Here is a 13,719-nt window from a genome sequence, read left to right as displayed (position 1 = left end):
GCAACCTGTTCCACTGTCTCGCTACCTCACAGTAAAGAATTTCTCCCTAATATCTAATAAATCTACCTTCTCTCAATTTTGAACTGTTACCCCTTGTCCTGTCACTTGTCCTTGCAAAAAAAATCCCTCTCCCGCTTTCCTGTAGGCCCTTCAGGTACTGGAAGGCTGCAAGAAGGTCTCCCCGGAGCCTTCTCCAGGCTGAACAGCCCCAACTCTCTCAGACTCTCTTCATAGCAGAGGTGCTCCAGGCCTCTGATCACCTTCATGGCCTTCCTCTGGACTCGTTCCAACAACTCCATGTCCTTCTTATGTTGGGGGCCCCAGAGCCAGACACAGTACTCCAGGTGGGGTCTCACGAGAGCAGAGTAGAGGGGCAGAATCCCCTCCCTCGACCTGCTGGCCACGCTGCTTTTGATGCAGCCCAGGATGCGGTTGGCCTTCTGGGCTGCAAGCACACATTGCTGGCTCATGTTGAGCTTCTCGTCAACCATCATCCCCAAGTCCTTCTCCTCAGGGCTGCTCTCAATCCATTCTCTGCCTAGCCTGTATTTGTACTTGGGATCGCCCCAACCCACATGAAGGACCTTGCACTTGACCTTGTTGAACTTCATGCGATTTGCAAAGGCCCAGTTCTCAAGCCTGTCCAGGTCCCTCTGGATGGCATCCCTTCCTCCAGCATGTCGACCGCACCACACAGCTTGGTGTCATCGGCAAACTTGTTGAGGGCACACTCAACCCCACTGTCCGTGTCATCACCAAATATGTTAAACAGGACTCCCTTGGTGTGCAAACATCTAAGAATGCAGGCCAGGTTGCCTGGGGAACCATCACAGAGCAGATTTCTAACATAGCAACCACTTCCCACCCTAGATGCTATCCCTGACTTGTGCAGCTGCTTCTGTTGTCACTGTTGTCTGACTAGCTGATAGATCAGGAGTCTGCAGCTGGCTGGTGCACCTGCTTGTGATGGCACTGGTGGCTCTGTAGCAGTTACGGCAGGCGCGTGCAGCTGGCTGGTGCAGGTACTTATGATGTCACATGTGCCTGAGCAGGTCATAGGGCAGGAGTATGCACCTGGCTTCTGCAGCTGGTTCTGATGTCACTGATGGCTGATTGGGTGCTAGGACAGAAGCCCGCCCCTGATTTATTCTGGTTCCTGGGAGGCCACAGGTGAGCGAGTAGCCAATAGGTGCGGAGCAGGACCCCGGGATGTGCAGCTGCTTGTGATGTCCCTGGTGGCTCTGTACCTGTCAGGGCAGGAGCCTGCAGCTGGGGTGTGCAGGGGTTTGTGGTGTCACGTGTACATGAGCAGGCGATAGGGCTGGAGCAGGAACCTTCTATGTGCGGGTGCATGTGATGTCATGGGTGGGTGAGCAGCTCTTAGGGCAGTAGCATGCAGCAGCCTTCTGGAACCCCTGGGCTCCCAGTATCACCAGTGCTCCCAGTAACAGCAGTGCTCCAAGTAACCCCAGTGCTCCCATTGCCTCCAGTGCTCCCAGCAACCCCAGTGCTCCAAGGACTCCCAGTAACCCCAGTGCGCCCAGTGCTCCCAGTAAACCTAGTGCTCCCAAGTCTCCCAGTAACTCCAGTTCTCCCAGTCTGCTCAGTAACCCCAGGACGCCAAGTAACACCAGTACACCCAGTAAACCCAGCGCTCGAGTAACCACACTGTTCGCAGTAACACCAGGGTGACCAGTAACCCCAGTGCACCCAATAATCCTAGTGTTCCCAGTAACCCCAGTGCCACCAGTAACACCAGGGCGCACAGTAACCCCGGTATTCCCAGTAGCACCAGGGTGCCCATTAACACCAGGGCTCCCAGTAAATCCAATGTGCCCAGTAACCCCATCGCTCCTAGTAACAGCAGTGCTCCCAGTAACTCCAGTGCTCCTAGGTCTCCCAGTGCTCCCGGGCCTCCCAGTGCTCCCATTGCTCCCTGTAACACCACTGCTCAGAGTAATCCCAGGGCTGCCAGTAACACCAGTGCGCCCAGTAACACCAGGGAGTCCAGTCACACCAGTACTCACGGTACACCAGGGTGCCCAGTAACCCCAGTGCTCCCAGTAACACCAGTGCTCCCAGTAACTCCAGGCAACCAGTAGCACCAGAGCACCAGGCAACACCATTGTGCTGTGCTCCCAGTAACCCCAGTGCACTCAGAAACCCCAGGGATCCCAGTAACACCAGTGCTCCCAGTACACCAAGTAACACGAGTGCTCCATGTAACCCCAGTGCTCACAGGACTCCTAGTGCTCCCAGTAACACCAGTGCACCCAGTAACACCAGTGCACCCAGTAACCCAAGTGCACCCAGTAACCCAAATGGTCCCAATATCACCAGTGCTCCTAGTAACACCAGGGCGCTCAGTAACACCTCTGCACCCAGTTACACCAGGGCTCCCAGTAACACCAATGCTCCCAGTAACCCAGGTCTGCCCAGTAACCCCAGTGGTCCCAGTAGCACCACGGCTCCCAATAACAGCAATGTGCCCAGTAACCTCAGCATGCCCAGTAACACCAGCTCTCCCAGTCTGCCCAGTAGCCCCAGGGCTCCCAGTAAAATAGATGCGCCCAGTAACACCAGGACTCCCAGTAACTGCGGTGCTCCCTTGTAAAAGCAGTGCACCCACTAACACCAGTGATCCCAGCGTGCCAATTTACACCAGTAGCACCAGGACACCCAGTGCCAACAGTGTCCTATGCTCCCAGTAGTCCCAGTGCACCATAGATGACCAGTAACCCCACTGCTCCCAGTAACACCCAGTGCTGCCAGTGCTGCCAGTAACCGAATGCTCCTGGGGCTCCCACCAACCCGGGTGCTCCCAATAACACCATTGCTCCCAGTAACCCCAGTGCTCCCTGTCTGCTCAGTGACCCCAGAGCTCCCACTAAGCACATAGTGCTCAGTAACACCAGCGCGCCCAGAACCACCAGAACTCCCATTGACACCAGTGCTCCCAGTAACACCAGGGCTCTCATTAACACCAGTACTCCCAGTCTGCCCTGTAAACCCAGTGCTCCCAGTAACACCAGTGCACCCAGTAACACCAGGGGTCCAACTAACACCAGCACCCGCAGTAACACCAGTGTGCCCAGTAAGACCAGAGTACCCAGTAACACCAATGCACCCAGTAACAGCAGAGTGCCCATTAACACCAGTGCTTCCAGTGCTTGAAGTAACACCAGTGCTCCCAGTAGGTCCAGTGCACCCAGGAGCACCAGGGCGCCCAGTAACCCAAGAGCACCCAGTTACAACGGTGCTCCCAGTAACTCCAGGGCTCTCATTAAAAAAAGTGCTCCCAGTCTGCCAGGTAACCCCAGGGCTCCCAGTAACATCATTGCGTCCGGTAACACCAGATGTTCCAGTAACATCAGGCTCCGAGTAACTCCAGCACACCCAGTAACACCAGGGCGCCCAGTAACACCAATGGGCCCAGCAACAGCAGTGCTCCCACGATGCCCTGTTACACCAGGGCTCTCAATAACACCAGTGCTACCAGTAACCCCAGTCCTCCAAGTAACACCATCGTGCCCAGTAACACCAGCGCTCCCAATAACCCAAGTGCTCCCAATAACAACAGTGCTCCCGGTAACACCAGGACACCCAGGAAAACTAATGCTCCCAGTATGCCCAGAAACCCCAATGTTCCCAGTAACATCAGGGCGCCCAGTAACACCTTTACACCCAGTTACACCAGGGCTCCCAGTAACACCAGGGCTCCCAGTCTGACCAGTGACTTCAGTGCTCCCAGTAGCCCCAGTGCTCCCGGCAACACCAGTGCTCCCAGTAACACCAGGGGTCCCAGTAAAACCAAAGTGCCCAGTAACACCATTGCTCCTAGTAACACCAGTGCTCTCAGTCTGGCGTAACCGCAGGGCACCCAGTAACACACAATCACACAATCCCAGCCTGGCTGGGGGCAGAAGGCACCATTGACCTTCCTGGCCACAAGGGCACATTGTTGGCTCATGGGGAACTTGTCCACCAGAACTCCCAGGTCTTTCTCCACAGAGCTGCTTTCCAGGAGCTCACCCCCAGCCTGTACTGGTGCATGGGGTTATTCCTCCCCAGGTGCAGGACCCTACACTTGCCTTTGTTGAACTTCATGAGGTTCCTCTCTGCCCAGCTCTCCAGCCTGTCCTGGGTGTTGGCCTGTCTCTGTGAACTGCTCCCTTAGGGCTTGCAGTTACCTGCACATCTCTGACCACCACTGACACCTTCAATGTCACCAGGCTGGTGTCAGAACAGCCCAGTCCTGCCCTCCATCTCCAGTAATCACCATGGGGGCTGAGACAAGGAGCTCACATGCAGGTGTCTATTTTGTGCCCACCTGAACACCTGAGGCAAGAGGAATCCCACCTCCTGTGGGTTTGTGGTGTGCATGGGAGGGGGCTGAGTCCCCTTCTAGCCTCAGGAATAGAAACCCACAAAGGAGATGCTTCTATTGACTCATCTGCATCCCTTCCCTCAGCAGGGGCAAAGGAGATCCCTCCTGGTCATGGTCTGGTTGTCCTGTCTAATGATGGGACAAGGAAATGTCAGTCTCAGACCTACCTCTGTCTCTGAGAGGAGAAACATCACTGACGGAAAGAAGTGTCTCTCCCCAGCTGAGGGAGAGAACATCAGTGATTGCTTCAGCCTGTTTCACAGCAGGTTCCCCTGGAGCCCCAGGGACACCTGGAGGGAGCCCAGAGGGGACAGAGGAAGAGACACCTTGGGCTGGTCCCTCTGCTGCTGAGCTGGGCTGGGCTCCTGGGGTGGAGGGAGCTCATGGCAAGTGAGCAGCGCTGCAGAGAGACAGCTCTGGCCAGGAGCAGCTCCTGTGCAGAGCGCAGCAGGGCTGAGGGCACTGCCTGCAGGCAGCGAGGGGAGAGGAGCCAGGCAGAGAGAGCTTAAAGGCAGTGTGAGGTGGGAGGGTGCTGAGAGCTCACTGGGGGAGAAATCTTCACAGCCCTTGACATGGTAAGTCTCTGGCTGCAGGACAATACAGGGGCAGTTGCTGGTGGGATTACCTGAAGCTGCTGCATCCCACAGTTTACAGGAGCTGTCAGGATGTCTCTCACAGTATCTCTGTTGTAGAGGAGAAGAACATGCTCCAGAGCAGGGCTTCCCTGCTGCCGGCCAGAGGGACAGAGCTATGACGGCTGCCTTCTGCTGGGGACAACTGCAGGGGTGGTGCAGCCAGGGGGTGCCAGGGTCTGTCCTTGAGAGCAGGGTCCCTGCACCCCAGGGGCTTTGTGCCGGGGCAGGGGACTGTGCTGGCCTGCCAGGGTCAGCATTCAGCCTGCCCGGGGAGCTCCCTCTGGTGCTGCAGGGAGAAGCTGTGGTGGAAGGAGTGAGCCCAGGCAGGGCAGGGTCCTTCTGCTGTCGAGAGGGTGCTGTGTGGGCCAGGGCTGCTCACAGCTCCAGATCAGCACTAGGAAACTTGCAAGGGGATGTTTCAAGAGGAAGGTCAAGGCAGGGTTTGCTACAAAGATAAAGAGATTTCCTTGAGTCTCGGTCTTGCATTTCCAACTTTGAGAGCAGGGGACAGGATCGAGGTGGAGGCAGGGGAAGGGGGGGGGAGGAAGAGCAATAGAAAAGGACCTCTCAAGTTTGAACAAGTCAATGAGACCCCTGAGCTGTATCTTTGAGTGGTCAGTAAGTCTGCTAGGAGCCTCCTAAAGTGCCTTCAGCCACTCCTCTGCCCATGGACAGCACCAGCATCACCTTTGCTGGACCCATCAGGGTGTTCTGCCCTCTGAACCTCCAATCAGGAACATGCACGCAGCCGGTGCCCTGCAAACAGGCAGGTTTGTGTAGGTGAGTGCACAGAGGTTGCAATGGGGTCTGTGAGTGCTGACAGGGAAACACATCCAAGGAGGAAAATCTCCAGGCAGCAGAGATATGATCTGGGAATGAGAGGAAACTAAAACCAGAAATGTTGTGGGAGGAAGAGTTCAGAAAACTCTGTGTGACCCCCTCCAATGCAGACCCCTTCCTCTGAGCAAGCCCCCTTGCCTCCTCTCACACCCACCAAAGCCTCTGCCCTCAGGACTGTGGGTCCAGGACATGAACCCCCTCCTGTGCAGGCAGAGCTCCAGCAGAGCCGTGGTGCAGCTCTCCAGCCACGTGCCCAGTTCCCTCTGCAGAGCACAGGGGCTGAGAGCAGCTGCCCGGCAATGCTGGTGTGTGGGAGGTGGCGTGCACAGCTGGGTCAGGGTACCGCTGTCCTGAGGGCCCGGCTGCCTCTGTCCTGGCCTCTCCCAGCCACACCCTCACTGGATTTCCCCTTGTTTCTCCACTTGTCTCTGTTATTGCTGTTGTTATTTCATTCTTGCTGCCAGGCTCTCTGGGGAGGTGGAGTTTGAGCTGCAGAGTCACACACTGATCTGTGGGTCCTTTCATGCAGGTGTGTCCATGGGAACAAGTGTCCCAGCTTTCCTGTCATCTGTGGGATCTGGTCAATACAGTGTGTGGGGCTGGGATCTGAGCTGACTCCTCCTGAGATGCCCTTGTTAGGACACTTGGCTGTCCCCTTGAGATGTCCTTCCAAGCTGTGAGCTGCCCTCAAGGATGCAAACCTATCTCATAGCACCTCTGTTTTATCCCATGGAGAACGCAAAGCCTCTGTGACTGAGGAAATGCTGTTGGGTTGGCGAAATAAGGCATGAGTGTTGTGGGCTGGAAGTGGGGTGCTGAGACCTTGTGAAAGGGTGAGACATTTAGTGGTCTGCAGTGGATCCCTCTGCTCTCAGCAGTGTCCGGTTATTTTTCAGGTTAATATGGGAGTGTGATAACCCTCCATGTCAGAAAGGTGCAAGCACAGAGAAACTGGGAACAGGACAGAGGGACCGACCAGCTCCCCTCACTCTGCACAAAGCCACAGGCAATCCTCTTGCCTCGCAGGACTGGCTTTGTTCTCCCTGAGTGCAGCAGAAATGCTGAGGGTTTCTGACATCTAAGAATACTCAGCAGGGATGATGGCGGGGGAGCTGTAAAAGAACCTAGAACTCTCAATCTGCCTTCTGCCCTCCCTGTTCCTTATTACTGGGAGTGCAGATGCTGACAGGCCATTAACAGTAGTTTCATAGGACAAAGTTGACCACCAGGACTGGTCTCTGCCCCTACTCACTTCTGCAGAGCAGGGTTGATGATCGAGAGCCCATGGGAAGATGCCCTGCTCTTCATCACACACTCGGCCAGCACCAACCACGACTCCAGCCACAGGGCTCAAGGAAGGTCTCCTAGAAAAACAAAAGGATGTCTGTGTGTTACGGGGGGGAGACTGTGGGAAAATGGCTTTGATTTTGCTTAGAGAATGTCTCCCCTAACTTGTCACTGTTTTTTTCTCCTATGACATGTCCTCATGGCCAGAGGCAGCAAATGTCCAAACAGCAGCTCCATCACCAAGTTCTTCCTCTGGCGTTTGCAGACACGCGGGAGCTGCAGCTCTGCACTTCTGGCTCTTCCTGGGCATCTGCCTGCTGCCCTCCTGGGCAACAGCCTCATCATCACTGCTGTAGCCTGCGACCATCACCTCCACACCCCCATGTACTTCTTCCTCCTCAACCTCTCCCTCCTCGACCTGGGTTCCATCTCCACTATTCTCCCCAAGTCTATGGCCAATTCCTTTGGGACACCAGGGCCATCTCCTATGCAGGATGTTTTGTCCAGCTCTTCTGGTTGCCTTCTTGATTGTAGCAGAGTATTGTCTTCTGACAGTCAGGCCTATGATCGCTATGTTCCATCTGCAAACCCCTGCACTACGGACCCTAATGGGCAGCAGAGCTTGTGTCCACATGACAGCAGCTGCCTGGGCCAGTGCGTTTCTCTATGCTGTGCTGCACACAGCCAATACATTTTCACTATCCCTCTGCCAAGGCAATGCTGTGGACCAATTCTTCTGTGAAATCCCCCAGATCCTCAAGCTCTCCTGCTCACAATCTACCTCAGAGTAGACTGGGCTCTGTGGTTAGTATATTTTTAGGTTGTGGCTGCTTTGTTTCATTGTGCTGTCCTATGTGCAGATCTTCAGGGCCGTGCTGAGGGATCCCCTCTCAGAAGGGACGCACAAAGGCCTTTCCACGTGCCTCCCTCACCTGGCGTGGTCTCTTTATTTATCAGCACTGGCCATGTTTGCCTATCTGAAGCCTCCCTCCATCTCCTCCCATCACTGGATCTGGTGATGGCAGTTCTGTACTCGGTGGTGCCTTCGACAGTGAACCCCCTCATCTACAGCATGAGGAACAAGGAAATCAAGGATGCCCTGTGGAAACTGATGATGGGTGTTTTTTCTGAAGCAATAAAATGCCCATCATCTTCTGCACAGCGGTTATAATGTAACTCATTACAGACCCAGATTGACTTTTTCTTTTTTTTGGTGGTGGTGGTAGTGGTAGTTTTTACTTGTGATAATGTTGTCATCCCCTTTCTGATTCACTCTCTGCTTTTTTTTTGTGGCTGTGGAAATGAGGAGCCATTCTCTCTGTGTATTTATATAAAATAAAGGGCCCTGCAGTGACTATTTCTTTCCTGAGATCGTTCCTCCAAGGCCTTTTTGGAGCTGCAGGGACAGTTCCTGTGTGCATGGGTGGAGGGGAAAAGAGTCCCGGGAGGGCAGCACTGCCAGGGATCACCAGCATTTGATCTTCCAGAGCTGTTCTCTTTCCACTTTCACACTCTCTGATCCCTCACATTGGTGTAAGGCCTGAGTACTGTGGCAGCTTGGTCACAGTTGTGCTGCAGGGTAGTCCTTGTGATCACAAGCAAGGACAGGCAATGGGCACCTCTGTGACAAATCTGGCCTCCATAACAACTTTCCATAAAGAAAGGTGATGTCCTCAGGGCAGTGCCTGAAGGTGTAGGTCTTCTTCCGAAGATTCTTTCAAGAACATGCCCAATAAAGTGACCTACAGATGAAAACACCAGTGTACAGCTAAACAGTGTGGGTGTGCAGGGTTTGGGCATCCAGAAGTGTCCTCACAGTCAGGCCCCCTGTGAGAGACCTGAGGGACCAGCAGAGCTGTGTCTGGTCTGTGCTTGTGTTCACTGGACACCTCAGAGAAGCTGCCCCAGGGCAATCATCATAGACCAGCCCTCACAACCACCATTCCCAGCACTGGCCTCTCACTCCAGCTTGGATAGGTTCTTTGTCCCTCCATGGAAGGACAGCAAATGAGTAGGTTGGAAGTCCGTGTTTGCATTGTACTGATGTAAGCATGCACATCATGTGCGTGAGGTGAGATAAGCTCGACTGTACACAAACAGCTCTTACTTTGAGTTCTATGAAGGTCTGTGGGACAGTCAGTGTGTCGGGGTCACTTCACGTTGAGAGTAGCATATCATGAGAAACCACCTGAATGCAGCACTGGGATGTGCTTCCTTCAAAAGAGGTCCCTCTGTCTATTCCTCATGATGTGGGGCATCCCAGACAAGTGCAGAACAGGAAGTTACACCATAGGGCTGTTGTGTTTCCCATCCTCTGGGAGTGTCTGCAGCAGGCCAGGGAGACGCTATGGCTCCTTGTGTAAAAGGGAAAGACTCTGTCTCTGAACATCCCTGAGTGCATAGGAGTCCATGAGGCCGGCTCAGATGTGGACACCTGACAGAACCCTGACATTTGTGTGTGTAACTCCAGGAACAAACTCCACTGGCCCAGTGAGAGCCATCTCATCTGCCTTGGACAGGCTCATTGCAAGTGCTCCTGTATGCTATATCACCTTTGCCTGAGATTCTGGATTGTTCTCTCAAAAGTGCCAGAGCAATCACTGAGGTTCTGGGGTCCTTGGAAAAGGCAGACATCAAACCCATCTTCAAGAAGGGCAGGAATGAGAACTGGGAAAATTACAGGCTGGTCAGCCTACCTCTGTCACTGGGAAGGGAATGGGGCACGTCCTCCTGCATCCATTTCCAGGCTCTTGAAGGACAAGAAAGGGATTGCTGAACCAAAATGGGCAGGGGAAAGAAAGGCATGTTGTGTGCATGGAGTTTTGCAAGGCCTTAGACATGGTGTCCCATGGTGTCCTTATAGGCATAGTGGTGCTTCTGGTCTGAAGAATGAACGCTGGGTGGGAAGTTGGCTGGACTGTCAAGCCCAAATGTCACCAGGCATACAAAGTCCTCCTTGCAGCCAGTTACTAGCGGCATCCCTCAGTTTCCAGCACTTGGACGAGCACTGATGACACTGAGACAAGATGATGTTCAGGGCCCTCTTCAAACCTGAGTTATTCTGTGATGCAATGAATCTTTCCCTTGGAGAGGTTTTTGAAGACAGAGTAGATGGAAGAAGAAGAAAAAAAAAAGAGGCAGAAAAGGAGATATAAAAGTTGTCAACATAAATACAGCAGTTTCCTGTAAAGAATGTTTCTCCACTCAAATCATTAGTAGGAAATATATTGGGTGAATTTGATAAAACAAGCATACTTTTATCTGGTCATGTCCTGGGCCATAGGAGGGTGAAGGATGAGTATAGTAGTATGAGGTCAATTGTGTCTCAGAAACTCATAATCCAGCAGGAAGCGTATGGCTGTGAGGGGGACTGTGAGGCCAGTTCTGTGTCTGGAGGTGATAGGCCAGCAGCAGGAACATGGCTGGGAAAGTACCTCTGCCAAAGTGCCCCATAGGCCCTATCCAAGAAGAGGGCTTGGATATGGGTTGTCATGTTCGTTCTGCCTGAGTACATGACGGGACAGCAGCAGGCACATGGTTGTGTTTATCCGAGAAGCTGAAAGGCCAGCAGCAGTCATGTGATTTAGAAGATGATGTTGAGGTTACTTCTCTCTGGTCAGGTGAAAGACCACAAACAGGTTAAGAGGTTGGGTTCCCTGCTCAAAGGGTTGTTTAATAGATGGTAGAGCTTTCCTTGGTGGTGGAAAAAGCAAGAAAGAGAAAAAAAAAGTCTCAAAATGCAACTTGGAACATGGAGACTGGATATTAGGAGGAAGAAATGTCACTTGAAGGGTAGTGTTGTGGTGCAAGAGGTCACCCAGAGGGAGTCTGGATCAGCCCAGGACTTTGTGTTTCAATGAACAGCCAGTGAGGGTGGAGACACATCAGTGAAGATACAGAAATGCTGTGATGAGAGCAAGGCGGGGAAGTGAGATGGGTGCCTACAGTCTGCAGGGAAAGAGGGGCAGGTGTAGGACGGTGTAGAACAGCCTGTGATGGAGATGGCAAAGGGTGCTGGCAAGGCTGGAAGGCACCAACAGAACCCAGGTCTTTGTGCCCTTGTCTATGGCAGTTGGTCTCTGCCTCTGAGGCCTGTGAGAAGCCATGTTGTCCTCAAGCTTCCTTGCAGCTTTATGGGAAGCTGGAAGTGGTACCATTGTTGTCCTTCATTCGGCCTTCCACACCCCACATCCCATGGATTTAGGAAGAGCCCTGAGCTGTGCGTGAGGGACAGGATCTACTTTCCCATTGGCCTAAGGCCAGGGCTTGGCCTTTGTGTTTCATAAAGCAAACCAAGGGTTTTCTCACCATCAGAGCCACCTGCACAGTGCCTTGGCCTACCTGTAATCACAGCCTCCAATTATGTGCTCTAACGAGTCCCTGGGGAGGCTTTGTCAGTAATGGCCCTCAGTGGGGCCCATTAATGTTTCAAGAAACTTTGGGTTTTGCTTTTGCCTTTGCCTTCTTGAAAGCTTTGTTCAGTCTCTTCTCTTCATGGACTTAACCTCAAATACACCATGGGCTCATTAAAACACCAAAAGCCCCAACAAGCCATGTCTCCTCCACCATTTTCCTCAAGTCTTGAAGACTCGTACAGGTAATCAAAGAGTTTTCAGGAGGGTAGGTAAAGAGGACATTTTCAATGAGCACTTTGAAGAAGTGATAGAAGAATTCTCCAGTTGATGTTGATGCAGAGTGCCTCCTATGGAGGTGTGGACAGACAGGTAGGAAAAGCGTCCCTTGAGGCTAGACACAGTATGGACAACCTTGCTCCTCACCTCTCCCACCTCACTACTTTGCTCATTGACCCCCTGGCAATTACATCACTTTTCTTCACATCAGACTTCCCCACCGAAGTCTGCACCTGATTGTTACAGCTTCTTTGCAGCAATTCCTACCTGCTTTCCTTAGAGAACTGGATGTGAACAGATACAGGGAGGTTTTATTTTTTATTAAGGGAAAGAAAAAAAAAAAAAGAAAACCACAATAGAACTTAATCAAGAATAAAATACACTTCTCAGCTATATGGTTTGTTTAAGCAACTTCCAATGAGGTGCATCACCACAGCTGAAGAGTTGCCTAGAAGGAATATGAGAGAGACTTCTGAAAGACAGCTAAGCTTTAGCTCCCTGAAGCTCAAAGCAGGGTGAGAGGTGAGAGGGATCTGAATGATCAAAGAGTAAGAGGAGGAAGACCTCTGGAGAACAATGGAATGTGAACATGTCCGGATAGGCTTCTGAAGAGATGACTTCAGACGTGGGCAGTTTAATAAGGACAGGTAGAAACACCTGGAAGGTTAGGGAGGTTAAATACACAGCATGATAGACAGAGTAGTGGCAATGCAAGCAGAGGTTAAGGTGAATATTTCTTCTCCCACAATTCATACACATTCTGAAAATTCATATTTTGGCAGGATAGAAATTCCACGGACATTTTATTGAAAATATTGAATCCTTTCAGCTGATGAAAAAGTGTTGTGGGGTTTTTTTGTTTGTTTTTTTAGTATTGAGAGCAGTTCTCAGGTCTTCAGGAAGAGCTCCATAAACATCCAATCAAACCTCTAGCGGCCTCAGTGTATCTGAAGTATTTACCTGGGACTGACAGTTAGCAGAGAAGACTTATAGAGCCTTGTTGATTCCATCATTTACATCTAGTCCTCAAGACTTGTACACTTAATTAGATAAGTTTTAAGAGTATAGTTAAAGAGGAAGTTACATAAAAAGCACTTTGAAGAAGTGATAGAAGCATTCTCCAATTGATACTGATGCAGAGTGTCTCCTAAGGAGGTGTGGGCAGTCTCCTTGAGGTCCATCACTGCATGGATAAACCTTGCTCGAACCCCGTCATGTCCCTCTGTGTGGTTGGCTATGTTAGTGGAAAATATATATCCATATGACACACAGAGGTTTTAGATCCTTCCCATAGCAGGTCTTATATTTATAGTCTCTCCAGAAGCTGACCTTGGATCCCCTCATCTCCACAGTTACTCCAGAAACAGACAAACACACACACACAAATGGTTCAGGGATGGACTATTCTTGACCTTGAAGATCATAGAATATAAGGATCATTGATTCCAACTCCCTGTTCCTCACAGTACTACCTAAAACTAAATTATATGACTAATAGCATTGTCCAGATCCCCCTTGAACTCTGACAGGCTTGGTGCTGTGACCACTTCCCTGGGGAGACTGTTTCAGTGGCCAGCCATCCTCTCAGTGAAGAACCTTTTCCTAATGTCTAATCTGAACTTCCCCTGACACAGTCTCATTCCATTTCCATGTGTCCTATCAGTGGTCACCAGAGAGACGAGATCAGCACCTCCCCCTCCGCTACCTTCCTTGAGGAAGTTGTAGATGCGATGAGGTCCCAGCCGTGTCCCATGCAGGGGTCTGCAGACAGCCCTGATCTGGGCTCTGCCAAGGTCTGGGCAAGAAGAGAGGCCGGGCAGGGCTGCTTGTTCCCCTGACAAAGGCACCGAGTCCTGCAGGAGGAAGAAGATGGCTAGTGAACAACCTCACCCATAAACAGGGGTAAGTGGCCGGTGCTGGAAATGGCGATGCGAGAGAC

General features: G+C 52.0%; 1 pseudogene; it reads left to right on the top strand.

Annotated features, from left to right (window-relative positions):
- The first annotated feature begins 7,725 nt into the window (after nt 1-7,725).
- LOC137677251 (olfactory receptor 14A16-like) lies at nt 7,726-8,320 on the top strand (annotated as a pseudogene).
- The last annotated feature ends 5,399 nt before the right edge of the window (nt 8,321-13,719 follow it).

This window comes from Nyctibius grandis, unplaced genomic scaffold (genome assembly GCF_013368605.1).
Source record: "Nyctibius grandis isolate bNycGra1 unplaced genomic scaffold, bNycGra1.pri scaffold_104_arrow_ctg1, whole genome shotgun sequence".
NCBI lineage: Eukaryota > Metazoa > Chordata > Aves > Nyctibiiformes > Nyctibiidae > Nyctibius > Nyctibius grandis.
The sequence above is the reverse complement of the archived record's forward strand: the minus strand, read 5'-3'. Positions and strand labels throughout refer to the sequence as shown.